This window comes from Polistes dominula, unplaced genomic scaffold, assembly GCF_049000335.1.
Source record: "Polistes dominula isolate Pdom_NZ unplaced genomic scaffold, Pdom_raw_medaka contig_78, whole genome shotgun sequence".
Lineage (NCBI taxonomy): Eukaryota > Metazoa > Arthropoda > Insecta > Hymenoptera > Vespidae > Polistes > Polistes dominula.
This window is the reverse complement of record NW_028301042.1, coordinates 3176119-3189195: the sequence shown is the minus strand read 5'-3', so window position 1 is coordinate 3189195 and position 13077 is coordinate 3176119. Positions and strand designations below refer to the sequence as shown.

General features: G+C 30.4%; 1 protein-coding gene and 1 non-coding gene across 7 annotated transcripts in view; both read right to left on the bottom strand.

Moving 5' to 3' along the window:
* LOC107071877 (uncharacterized) overlaps nt 1-13077 on the bottom strand; it is a 144408-nt gene that overhangs the window by 70085 nt on the left and 61246 nt on the right. The window lies entirely within an intron of this gene.
* TRNAP-GGG (transfer RNA proline (anticodon GGG)) lies at nt 3051-3123 on the bottom strand. Its single transcript has one exon. It is a non-coding gene; the product is annotated as a tRNA-Pro (tRNA).

Genomic DNA, 13077 nt, shown 5'->3' with positions numbered 1-13077 from the left:
TTTTTGGGTCTACAAGTAAGTTTCCAGAGTTTTTTAACAGATGGTGTGGCGAGTAGATTCCGTGCAGAAATTTCACATCCAAAAAGTCGGAAATTGGGTGCCGTACGAGTTGAAGCCGAGAGATGTCGAACGGCGTTTTTGCATGTTAGAAATGTAGCTGCAGCGGCATAAAAAAATATCGTTTCTGCACCGTATTGTCATTGGTGACGAAAAGTGGATCTATTATAATAATCCTAAACGTAAAAAAAATATGCAAAGCCTGGCGTGCCGGGCAAATCGATGCTGAAGCGAAATATTCACATGAATAAGGTCATGCTCTGCATATGGTGGGATCAGAAGAGGGTCATATGCTACGAACTGCTTCCGAGTGGTCAAACCATCAAAGGACCATTGTATCGAACCCAACTAATTCGTTTGAAGCGGACATTGGCGGAAAAACGGCCAAAATATCAGACTAGGCACAAGTCCGTAATTTTTCACTACTACAACGCTCAGCCACATGTTGCTGCTTCGGCCAAAAACTACTTGGATAATAGTGGATGGGAAATTCTGCTTCACCCGCCTTATAGTCCAGATTTAGCGCCATCTGACTACCACTTGTTTCCGTTGATGTAGAACGCTCTTACTGGAATGCGCTTTACTTCAGTAGAGGGAATCAAAAATTGGCTCAATACGTTCTTGGGCTCAAAAGACGAGAACTCTTTTTGGTCTGGAACTCACCAATTGCCAGAAAGATGGGAAAAACTTGTATCTTCCGATGGACAATATTTCGAATGAAAAATATATAACCAGTTTTTTAGAATAAACCTTCAAATTTTATGAAAAAACGCTGGAAACTTACTTGTAGACCCAATATAACAACACACAAAATAATACCACAATAAGAATGGAATACATAAAATTATAATACTCAAAAAAATATAAAACGTTATGTCAATATAGTTTGTTACTTCATATGTAAATTTGTAAACAAACAAACACGCATGATGTGAAGTAAATTGAAATAATTGAATCGTAATATAGAGCCATCTATTGAAAATTCACAGAACTTGGAGACTTTAGATAACTTCTAAATAATAAATAAATAATATATAATGTATAAATAACAACACATAAAATAATACCACAATTACAATGGAATATATAAAATAATAATACACGAAAAAATAGAAAAAGTAAGGTTATGTCATAAGTAAATTTGAAAAAAAAACATGTGACGTAAAATAAATTGAAATAATTGAATCGTAAAACAGTGCCATCTATTGAAAATTTACAGAACCTACAGACATCAGATAACCTCTAAATAATAAATCCTTAAATAAGAAATAAAAAATAAAAAAGAATTTTATTAAGATTGGTAAAGTAGTTTCAGAATTCATAGAAAACCAACAATGTAACACTGAATTTTTATATATGAAGATATATATATATATATATATATCTATTTATTTATCTCGCCCACTCTTTACAGAACTTTAATCTACGTAGTGGTAAACCGAACGAAGATCGAGCGTAAGTTTAATCGAAAATTAAATTACGAGAAAGAGAGATAGAGACAAAGATTACGAGAGTGTGTGTGTATGAGTGAGAGAGAAAGAGAGAGAGAAGGATTAACAAAGTTAGAAATTAGACGGCAACAGCTAACGGTTCGTCGAGTAAGGATAAATCTTTAGAAGGAAATAACTTTCTTCTCTCTCATTGAAAAGCAACACACTATCCCTTTCCTCAATCCCTTACAAACACACACATATACACATACATACATACATACAGATTCGTATAAAACTCGTTCTAACTCTCTAACTGACTCGTACTAACTGAAATGTTAACAAAATTTGTCATTGTGAAAGACAATGACGTGAATACTAATGCATATATATTATATATATATATATATTATAATAGATGGAAATTTGTGAAGATATTTTATATGGTAAAAAAAAAGATAATCAAAATTTTTATATCAATGAATTTTTAAGGGAAAAATGATCGGAGATAAGAAAATGTTGAATGAGTCGCGTTTTAAGGATATTTAATTTATTTTATGAGTGTTCATTTTTTTTTTTTTTTAAACCAATCAAAGTTGAATTCTTTGCAGTACAAGATTTCAGATAATAAATAGTAGCTCCTATATATATATATATTAATAATAATTATAATATATACAGGGTGATTCTTGGAACGGAGACGGGTGATAACTATTTTGTAAGTAACAATAGAAAAAAATCATGAAAGAGAAAGTTATATGGCACAACAAATGTCAACTTTCTATGACCTTACTTTTTTTGAAAATGCATCGATGCATCCGTTAGATGCAGTTGCACTCTTTTTTTTTTAATGAAATTTCATATATTTTTTTTACAATTCACAATAGATTAATAAATGACCAATTGTTGAAAACAATATCTCCAGATATTGTTTTATAAATAATCGAAATATGAAGAAATGTGGTTAGTCTGAATATTTTTGAGAGTTTCATTAGATGTATTAAATATTTATTCTATAAAGTATATGAAACATAAAATACATTTAATCAATTAGATGCATAGTCTCTATTGAAAACTGTGTATCCAAAATTTTGTGACGAATCAACGCGATGATGAGTAGACTCTTCAAACGCAAAATATTCATTTAGCTGTAATAATATTAAATTAAGTTTTAATTGAATGACTATTTTATTTTTTCAAAAAAATAATTTTTTTTTTATTATTAATATTTATATTTATTTACTTAATTTAGGCATATAATTTATGAGATCCATTAGTTAGAATAATGTAATTTCGAAAAAAAATATGGTCAACCATACTCGTCGCTATATATATATCCGGGCGAATGCTCTGTCCACCTGAGCTACCTAAGAACAACTTTGGGACCAAATTATTCAACTATTTTATCAATTGCGCATAGACACTTTATTGATATTGTCATCCCAAATGTGATTAATTATATTTGTTCTCTTTTTTCGAGAGTAGTAAGAGGATTGGACCTACTTATCCAATAAGTAATCATATGCGGCAAAGATAAAACTATTGGATAATTCGGGCTTCAGTTGTCTAGACTGGGATTCGAACCCAGGACCTTTCGCTTCCCGAGCGAGCGCTCTACTATCTGAGCTATGAAGACACTGTTAAGTGTAATTCATAATATTGTATATAATATGATGTATCCAACTAACCTATAAATCCATACGGTTTGAACTGTATTTTTGTACTTTTAATTAGAAAGAATAGAACATACTTATGAACCTATCTATTAGAATATTTATTATTTATTTTATTACGCATCCTTAAATGTTAATATATATTTTTTTTGAAAAGTAACCTGCTTTACCGACTGATATTGATAATAATGTGAATCTAAATTTATAAATAATTTATTTCCTTAATACAGGTATCTCTCCAACACCACGGTTTCTCCTAACACGGTTTCACTATAACACGATTCATAATTGCGGGAACCCTCCTACTACACGGCATACTATAAAAAGGTTTTCTTTTAAAAAACCTTTTTACAACACTGTACTTCTACAGCTGCGGCGAGGCTTATCGTCTTAAAGATACAGTGTTGCGGAAGGTATTTCTTTTCATCTCCATGGCCTGAAAACAAAAGTGTCTCACGCTGTTGTGAACTAAAAACATCAACATTAAATGAGTGTTGAAAGAAGATATGGCTCTCTTCAGTTAAAATAGAAAACGTGCGTGAATCGTCACAAAATGAAATTAGTGGCATATCAGAACTTGCTAAATCAATCGGAGGTGAAGGTTTTGTGGATATGGCTATTGTGGACGTTCAAGGTTTATTAGTGGAAGAAGAAGTTGACGAAGCGGATTTGATGGAAATAGTATCCGAAACTGTAAATCAAATTGATCCTGAGGACACTAGCACTGATGAAGATTGTGCTGTTAACATTAATGTTAACAAATGTTAATGTGAAAGTCGATTTATCATTCGTTGCACTTCAACAAATTATGGTCACTTTAAACGAGAATAATTATGTTAATAATTAACAAATTTTAACATATAAATATAAAATCTTCAATTGTCAGTAAGTACAATTTAATTATATTAATAAAATGTTTTAGTAAATAACAAATGTAATTGTTCAAAAAATTATTTTACTATATAATTAAAATAAATTCTATTACTATATAATTACTAGAATAATTATTATAATTACTATAATATTACTATACTCTATTATTACTATATTCTTCTATATTATATAATATAGTATAGTAATTATAATAATTAGTCTAGTAATTATTTAGTAATATAATTTATTTATTACCGTGAGGTATGAAAAATACTTTTTTCGAAAGAATTTTAAATTACACAATATTTATAATTGAACATAATAATTGTTATTAATCCTCTTGACTTACATAAATAAAACGAAATTAGATGAATCCGAAAAATACTATTTAATTTAATCTCTGTTATATGTAAGCATAAAAATAGAAAAATTTTATTTTGAAATTTGCATTACCATATATAACATTTAATCAGATTGATATGTAATATTAATGGACAATAATTAAACGAGTGGAATAATTAAATTATCTAATAATATACCGTGCACCACGTCCGCAGGAGACAATTCTTGACGTCTCAGAAACGTCAAAGTTTACAATGGCATATAAAATGAACTATGTCTCCCAGATGTCATCGTATGTTATTGGGTTGAACCGTTTTTTGAACGTTTAACTAAAGAAATCTAAAAATAATCGGCTACTTTATGAAAGTTTAAATTTCATTTTGAATTTTGTACGATTGGGCACAAATGAACTTGTAAAAATTTTACAATTTATCCTCCATTTTATTTTATTACAAAATATTCTTGTTACAAATAAATATAGTATATAAACTAATAAATAGATGATTCTTTAAAAAAAAAAATATTTATAAACAATAAATTTTAAAACAATAATGTCTTTTTTTTTTAAATAAAAATTATCTATGATTTTGAGTCGATTATTATGTTTTTTAAACAAATAATATCAGATTTAAAATCAGTGACCTCAGAAAACCTTAAATATAGACTTTTAAGAAGACTCGATCATTTTTTAACAAAAATGTCAGCCATTTCCAATCTGCTTTTTCAGTCTGCCATTTTCAATCCGCCATTTTATTTTTTAATAACATAATATCAAATTTAAAATCAATGACTCCAGAAAATCTCTAAATATAGACTGATTATAAGACTCGATCACTTTTTAACAAAAATATTAGCCATTTTCAAAATTCTCCATTTTATTTTTCATCAACATAATATCAGGTTTTTTTAATCAGCAGCCTTAAAAACCCACTTATACTAATTTAAAAAAAGAAAAAATTGTATCAATTTTTAATAAAAAAAACTTCACTTTCTTGTTTTTATTTTCTTAAAATAATATCAAAAACATATTTCGCAACCCTCAAAAAGACATCAAATACTGATTTTCAAAAGAGCAATTTTTGAAACAACATATTCAAGTAGTTTTTACGTTTTTGAGATTTGAAGAACAAGTCACTTTGTAGGTTGAACAAAATCAAATGACTTTTTATATATCCCTACGTCTCTCCCTTTCTCTCACCCTTCCTCACCCTTTCATTTTTTCTCACTCACTCACTCACTCTCTCTTTCTATCCCTGTCGATATTTTTCGTTCCTTTTTTTTTTTTCATCGACCGGTATCAACGGTAGCGTGTGTGTTCGCGCGCGCGCACTGTGATACGTGTATTTCAATCTTCAATGCATCTAGGGTTTCTGATAGTACTACAGCAGCCATACTCAACCTGCGGCTCACCAAATCTCAATGTGCAACCCCGTTTGACCCGAAATAGTCAGACTCATGAATTTATTTCTTTTTTTTTTTTTTTTTTAACACAGCAAAACTGACCACTACAATTGACCCTCACCCCAAACTTCACAAAACCCCAGTCTCGAGTACCGGAAGTATTTTATAAACAATATCAAAGGTCACATTACCGTTTCAACCCGGTGTTTGAACTTTGAATACATGTTCGAGATAGAATGAATTATTCTGTTGATTAATTATACCGAGTGATACTCATTACACATTTTTATTATAATTTTTTCTAAATTTAATTAAATAATAAATATTTGCATGTTTCTTTTTATAAATAATTATTTATTAATTAGGGAATAATATATTCAAACTGAATTTAGTAAATATAGCAAATATTTAAGTGTAGCAATTAAATTCAATATATATTTTTTTTAATTTACAATTTATTTAGAAAGAAATCAAATACGTTTGTTATTTTTCAAAATAGTCTTCATTATTTTTTATTAAATTTGATTCTACTATCACAGACAACTGTCTAATTTCTAGATGAAAAAAACAAATGCCGATTTTAATGTAATAAATTAACAAAACACCGAAATTATTGCTTAAATCGTATCTCTAAAGAATTCAATTGAATATAATACACTAGCGATCCTAGCGGTAATTAATTGTTTTCAGTAACATTAACGATAATTGGTTAATACAATCGTTGTTTATTATTAGTTACAGATAAGTAAGATTATTATTGTTTATTTATCATTTTGTGAATAATATTTGATAGTTTTACAACGATATATACTATTTATAAGTTTTTGTTCCCTTTTTTTAATATTGTAGTTCTGTGGCATTAAAATAATCGTTGTATTTGTAGGTTATGTAAATATATCTATTAATCTTTGTGCAGAAAGATATGATTGGATATTTACAATATAAAATATGGCGTCACGAGTCCAATTTATTAGCTATAATTTTTTATATAAAAAAAAGTATAAATATTTGAAATTTATGTTTAAAAAAAAATAATAAAATAAATATATTAAAAGAATTAATAAATAATAAAAATATTTCTAATCTATTTATCAAATCACACAATTTATAAGCTTATTTTCTTATGGGGATACAATTTGACCGATTTTATTTTATATCTTATATACAGGGTATCCAAGAAAAAGGGATCAAATCTATATTCTGTATTATTGAGGGTCAAGTAGATGAAAAAAAAAGTTCATATTAATACTTCATTGAAAAAGATATATTGGATCTACAATTAAGTTTCCATCGTTTTTTCTTAAATTTGAAGGTTTATTCTGAAAAAATGGTTATATATTTTTCATTCGTAATATTGTCCATCGAAAGATACAAGTTTTTCCCATCTTTCTGGCAATTGGTGAGTTCCAGACCAAAAAGAGTTCTCGTCTTTTGAGTCCAAGAACGTATTGAGCCAATTTTTGATTCCCTCTACTAAAGTGAAGCGCATTCCGGTAAGAACGTTCCGCATCGACGGAAACAAATGGTAGTCGGATGGCGCTAAATCTGGACTATAAGGCGGGTGAGGCAGAATTTCCCATCCACTATTATCCAAGTAGTTTTTGATCGAAGCAGCAACATGTGGCCGAGCGTTGTCGTGGTGAAAAATTACGGACTTGTGCCTAGTCTGATATTTTAGCCGTTTTTCCGCCAATGTCCGCTTCAAACGAATTAGTTGGGTTCGATACAATGGTCCTTTGATGGTTTGACTACTCGGAAGCAGTTCGTAGCATATGACCCTCTTCTGATCCCACCATATGCAGAGCATGACCTTATTTATGTGAATATTTCGCTTCGGCGTCGATTTGTTCAGCTCGCCAGGCTTTGCATATTTTTTTTACGTTTAGGATTATTATAATAGATCCACTTTTCGTCACCAGTGACAATACGATGCAGAAACGATTTTTTTTTATGCCGCTGCAGCCACATTTCTGACATGCAAAATCGCTATTCGACATCTCTCGTCTTCAACTCGTACGGCACTCAATTTCTAACTTTTTGGATGAATCTCAAAGCTTTTAGGCGTAAGGAAATGGCTTGTTGTGTGACGCACAATGATGCAGCAAGCTCTTTTTGAATTTAACATGGATCCTCATCCAGCAAAGCCTCCAACTCTTCGTCTTTAAAATTTTTCGGCTTTCCGAAGCGCTCCTTGTCTTCAACGTCAAAATCACTATTTTTGAACCGTTTGACCCACTGACGACACGTCGATTCACCAATACATTCTGCCCCGTAAGTTTCCAGAAGCAAACGATAGGCCTCAGCTGCACTATTCTTCATATTGAAGAATAGAAACAGCGCTTCTTGCAAATGTTGCTTATTTGGCACATAACTTGCCATGTTTTTGCTTCATAAAGTATACGACGCCGATAGAAATGCGCAAATATGATGATGCAATATTATTAACAGATACACAAGCTTCGAAAATGACACATGAGATGTGACATTTTTGCCTGAATCTTCTCGTGACACCATCTATTTAAAAACGCTGGAAACTTACTTGTAGACCCAATATATATATGCTTTTAATGATATTTATGATTTATTATGTAGCAGTTATAAGAAATATTCGAAGATTCTCTGTTTCCTCTGTAAAAATGCAGGTTTCCATTTGTTGAATTAATGATTGCCAAACTCTTTAAAATATTCGAACTGTATTGGAAATAATACTAAATGCATTTTGAGTACATGTATCCAATGTTCATCTTCCATTTCTACCGTATTTTTGTATACTCAATATTTTTCATAATCCTATAAATAAAAGTTCAGAGATGTTAAATCATATGACCTAAGAGGTCATCTGAATCATTGAGATACAGTATAATACGTATGCTATTCTATACATCGACTTGTAACTCAAATTTAGTCTGTAAATCCATGAATGCTTATAACTTTCCGATAAAATCATTTCCAAATATATCAATTTATTTGAATGATTTTCATTTATTTAATCTCAGTAATATATTAGGAGGACCAAAAAGTAATCAAAATATTTCTTTGCTGACAAAAACATTTATTTATTAATGAAATTTTAAATGCTAATCAATATAAAATTTGTTTATCATTTTCTAACACTATTTGCCTTACGTAAAAGAAATTGTTCAATTCTCATTTTAAAAGTTCTTCAATTTTTCATTGACATTCAAATTAAAATAAAGTATTTATTTTATATATAAATTAATTTATATTAATTAATTAAATAATAAAATATTAAAATTAATTAATAAAATAAATATTTAAATTTATTGTATTATATAATATTAATATATTTATTTAATATTATATTTAAATAGAATTAAAATATTATAAATTAAAATTAAATTCTATTTAAATATTATATTATTAAATTAAAGTAATATAAATATAATAGATATTATAAAATATATAATATATAAATTTCTATTTTACAAATTAATTTTTTTCTATAAATAATAAAATAAAATAATAATATATGTATATATACTAACTGACGCAGCAAACGTTGTTTTGCCATGTAAATTATTTCTAGGAAATATTTTGGTAGTCAAATAAAAAACCTTATGTTTTAGGGAAAGGGTTGTAGTGGGGGTTAACCTAAAGAATATACTCTATAAGGAATTTTCTTTTTTCTTTGTTACCTTATATTTACATAGTATTGTATAACACTTCAAAGAACCCGACAATGTAAAAGGGTTTTTTCTTCGCACCATATGTTTCTTCGATCATTGAGATAGCATGGGATTTATGGCCTTTCGGAATTTCTTATTCTTTAAGTAAATAATACCTTATACCTGCTAACTATTGTATTTTATGATATTTTATTTCATAGGCTCATCGCAGGATCTGTTTCACAGAAATTGAATATTATAAAAATAACAAATATAAAGTTTATCGTCTACAAAGGATTCGCGGTACTGAACATCAGTTATCGACTACCAAGAGTTGAAAATGATTAACGTACTATTATCGCTATTAAAAAATGGGGGTTTGTTGTCGAAGGGTGAAAATTTAGGGTTGTATGTATTTTTTAATGCCAAATCATAAAAAAATAAAAAATTTTGTCCAAAAAATAAATTTTTGGGTGGACCACCCTTATCACTTAGGGGTATGAAAGATAGTTTACGTCCTATTCTCAGACCTACTAAATATACACACAAAATTTCATAAAAATCGATCAAGTCGTTTCGGAAGAGTTTGACTACTAACACTGTGACACGAAAATTTTATATATTAAAAGATATATATTAGGATGTGGGTCAAAAAAAATGACTTTTTTTTTTTTCAAGTGTCACAGAAAAATGGGTTGCTAGACACCTTAAAACAATTCTCACCAAATATGAGTTCTTAATTTTAATAGGAAGATCCTCTGCATCGCAGTTTTTTATTTTTTTTTCAGTCCAATAGATTAAAATTTATACCTCATTATTTATTGATTGTACAGAAAAATGTTCTAGACAAATTTTGTAGTAAATTTAATGCTCTACAAAAAAGGTATCTTATATTTTTTCCGTAAACCTCACCATTTGAATGATATTGAAGATTTAAATTTGATGATTTTTAGACAAATTTCATTTTTGTTTATGAATTTTATAACTTGACAATATATATATACAACTAATAATATTAAACCTACTAACACACATTATATATACCTATATTCACCGTTAACAATCAAATGATCCTTTTTAGAAAAAGGTTTTCTAGAAAAAAAAGTAACATATATGTATCTTAATATAGAAAGAAAATATTAACCAATTGGATTGTAAAGAAAATATTATCTTTTAAATTAAAAGAAATAATCTCAACATTTCATCCATTTTTATTGCATTTTTTACAAATTGCAACATTCTGATAGGTTCAGTGTTAATAAAACAATGTTTTAAACGATATCCGACACTCATACTCACAGATCATCAGATTGATGCCGGATATATCCGGTGTTTTTATTGAAACATCTCAAATTTATTATTAAATTTATTATTAAATTTATTATTAAATTTATTATTTATTATTAAAATAACTTTTACAATAACTATTCGTCAATTGAATGTAAAAAAAACTGATCTATGCTATTCGTAAAGAAAAATGATTGAGTACCCCTGTTACTACAGAAAGTCAACCATTTCCAATCCAATCTCGATACTAATAATAGACGGTATTCTGATAAAAAAATAAAAAAAAAAAAATAAAAATTATTTAAAAAGAGAGAGAGAGAGAGAGAACACAAAAATATTTTCCGATATAAAAATATCAGCTAGAGTTCACTTCTTTTCATTTTGTTTTTTTTCCCCTTTCTATTTATTTTTCAATTTTGGTTCACTTTCTCTCTCTCTCTCTCTCTCTCTCTCTCTCTCTCTCTCTCTTTCTCTCTATACTTCTATCTATCTTTCATTATTCCTACGATGTCAAAGAGAATCTCTCTTGCATCGGGTTCTTGCATAATCCCAAAAGGGGAATTTTGTCGGTGTTCGATGCTGCGGGGCTTTTTTCCTTCGTCGAAATCATCGATTACACATTCGTTTTCGCGAGGATAGGAAAAAAGCAGGTAGAAAAGAAGAAGAAAAAAAAAGAAAAAAAGCAGGGATCGAGAGGGAAGTTCGAGTAAAAAAAGAATGTCGAGTAGTAAGCAGGTGGAGGGTTGGGGGATGGGGGATGTTGGCAGAGCGGTGGGAGGGAGTAGTATGGGGTAGGGGGGAGACTTGGGTGAGAAATAACGTGGGACGATGAAGAGATCGGTCAATTTATTCCTATCTACTCGTAGGAAGATCGAATAAAATATATAAAAAGGAAAAAGAAGAAAAACGGGGGTAAGGGAGAAGAAAAGGGAAAAAAAACTAATTTTTGCTGGTACACTCGCATATACCATCAACAATCCACAAATATATTTGCAACCATTTTTTTTTCGATTGAGAAAATAACCAAACAAAAAAAAAAGCAGACAAGAAAAGGAAAATTATTATATTAAGGGTAGCAAAAAAATAATCAAAAAATTTGTCTTTGGTGACAAAAAACAATTTTTTATATTAAAGAAATCTTAAATGCTGATCAAGAAAATAATTTCCATTTCTCAATTATTTTTCAATTTATTCTTATCCACCCGTAGGAAGATCGAATAAAAGATATTATGAAGAAGAAAAAGAAGAAAAACACAGCGGAGGAGGAAGAAAGGGAAAATTATTTGAAAAAAAAAAAAAGAAAAACCAACAATCCACAAATATATCCTTAACCATTTTTTTTTTGCTTGAGAAAATAACCAAACAAACAAAAACAGACAAAAAAAGGGAAAGTATTATATTAAGATTAACGGTGATCCCGACGTGATCGTTTTTTTTTGCGGTGATAAAACGATATGGCTGAAGCAAAGGTAGCTACAGATAATGGGAACGAAATCTCACGCGTAGACATTCGTATTCCACCTTTTTGTGCAGAAGACCCCGAACTTTGGTTCACGCAAATGAATGCACAATTCGCAATCAGCGGGATTACAACAGACGCGATGAAGTTCCATTACGCGATATCGGAACTAGACGTGAATGCAATGAGGGAAGTGCGCGACGTGTTGATGAATCTTCCCACGACCAGCCAGTACGAAAAGCTAAAAAGGAACTGATCCGACGACTATCTACGTCAACAGAAGAAAAAATTCGTCAACAGTTGGCCCGCGAAGAAATGAGAGATCGGAAACCGTCGCAGTTCCTCCGACACCTAACGAACCTCGCCGGTACGAGCATTCCCGAAACGTTACTTCGTATAATCTGAATTGACCGACTACGTCGCACCCTGCAAGTCATCCTCGTCGGGCAAACCGACGGACCGCTCAAAAAAACTGCGGAGCTTGCCGACAGAATCCACGAAGTTACGACGGGTCCGAAGATCGCTAGCGTCTCACCATCATCTGAGGTCGCAGAGCTCAAACAGAGGGTAGACGAACTGAACCATGAGATCAAACAAGTGCGCTTGCAGAATTTCTCTCGGACGCGAAGCTATTTCTGCGGCAGAAGGAGGGATAGAACTCGGAGTGCGGAGAGGAAAATATTTACGGCCTGTACAGCTGACTGCTGATATCACCGTGTGTTTGGCGACAAGGCGAAACGGTACCGTTCTCCCTGTGCGCGAAAGTCAGGAAACGAGACGAGCACTGGCAGAACGAAAACACGCCGCATTTTTGTCACCGACAAAACGATGAAAACACAATTTTTTATCGACATCGGCGCGGATGTTTATGTGTATCCGCGAAGAATTCTGATCACCGACAGAGGGCCGAGTACGAACTATTCGCGGCG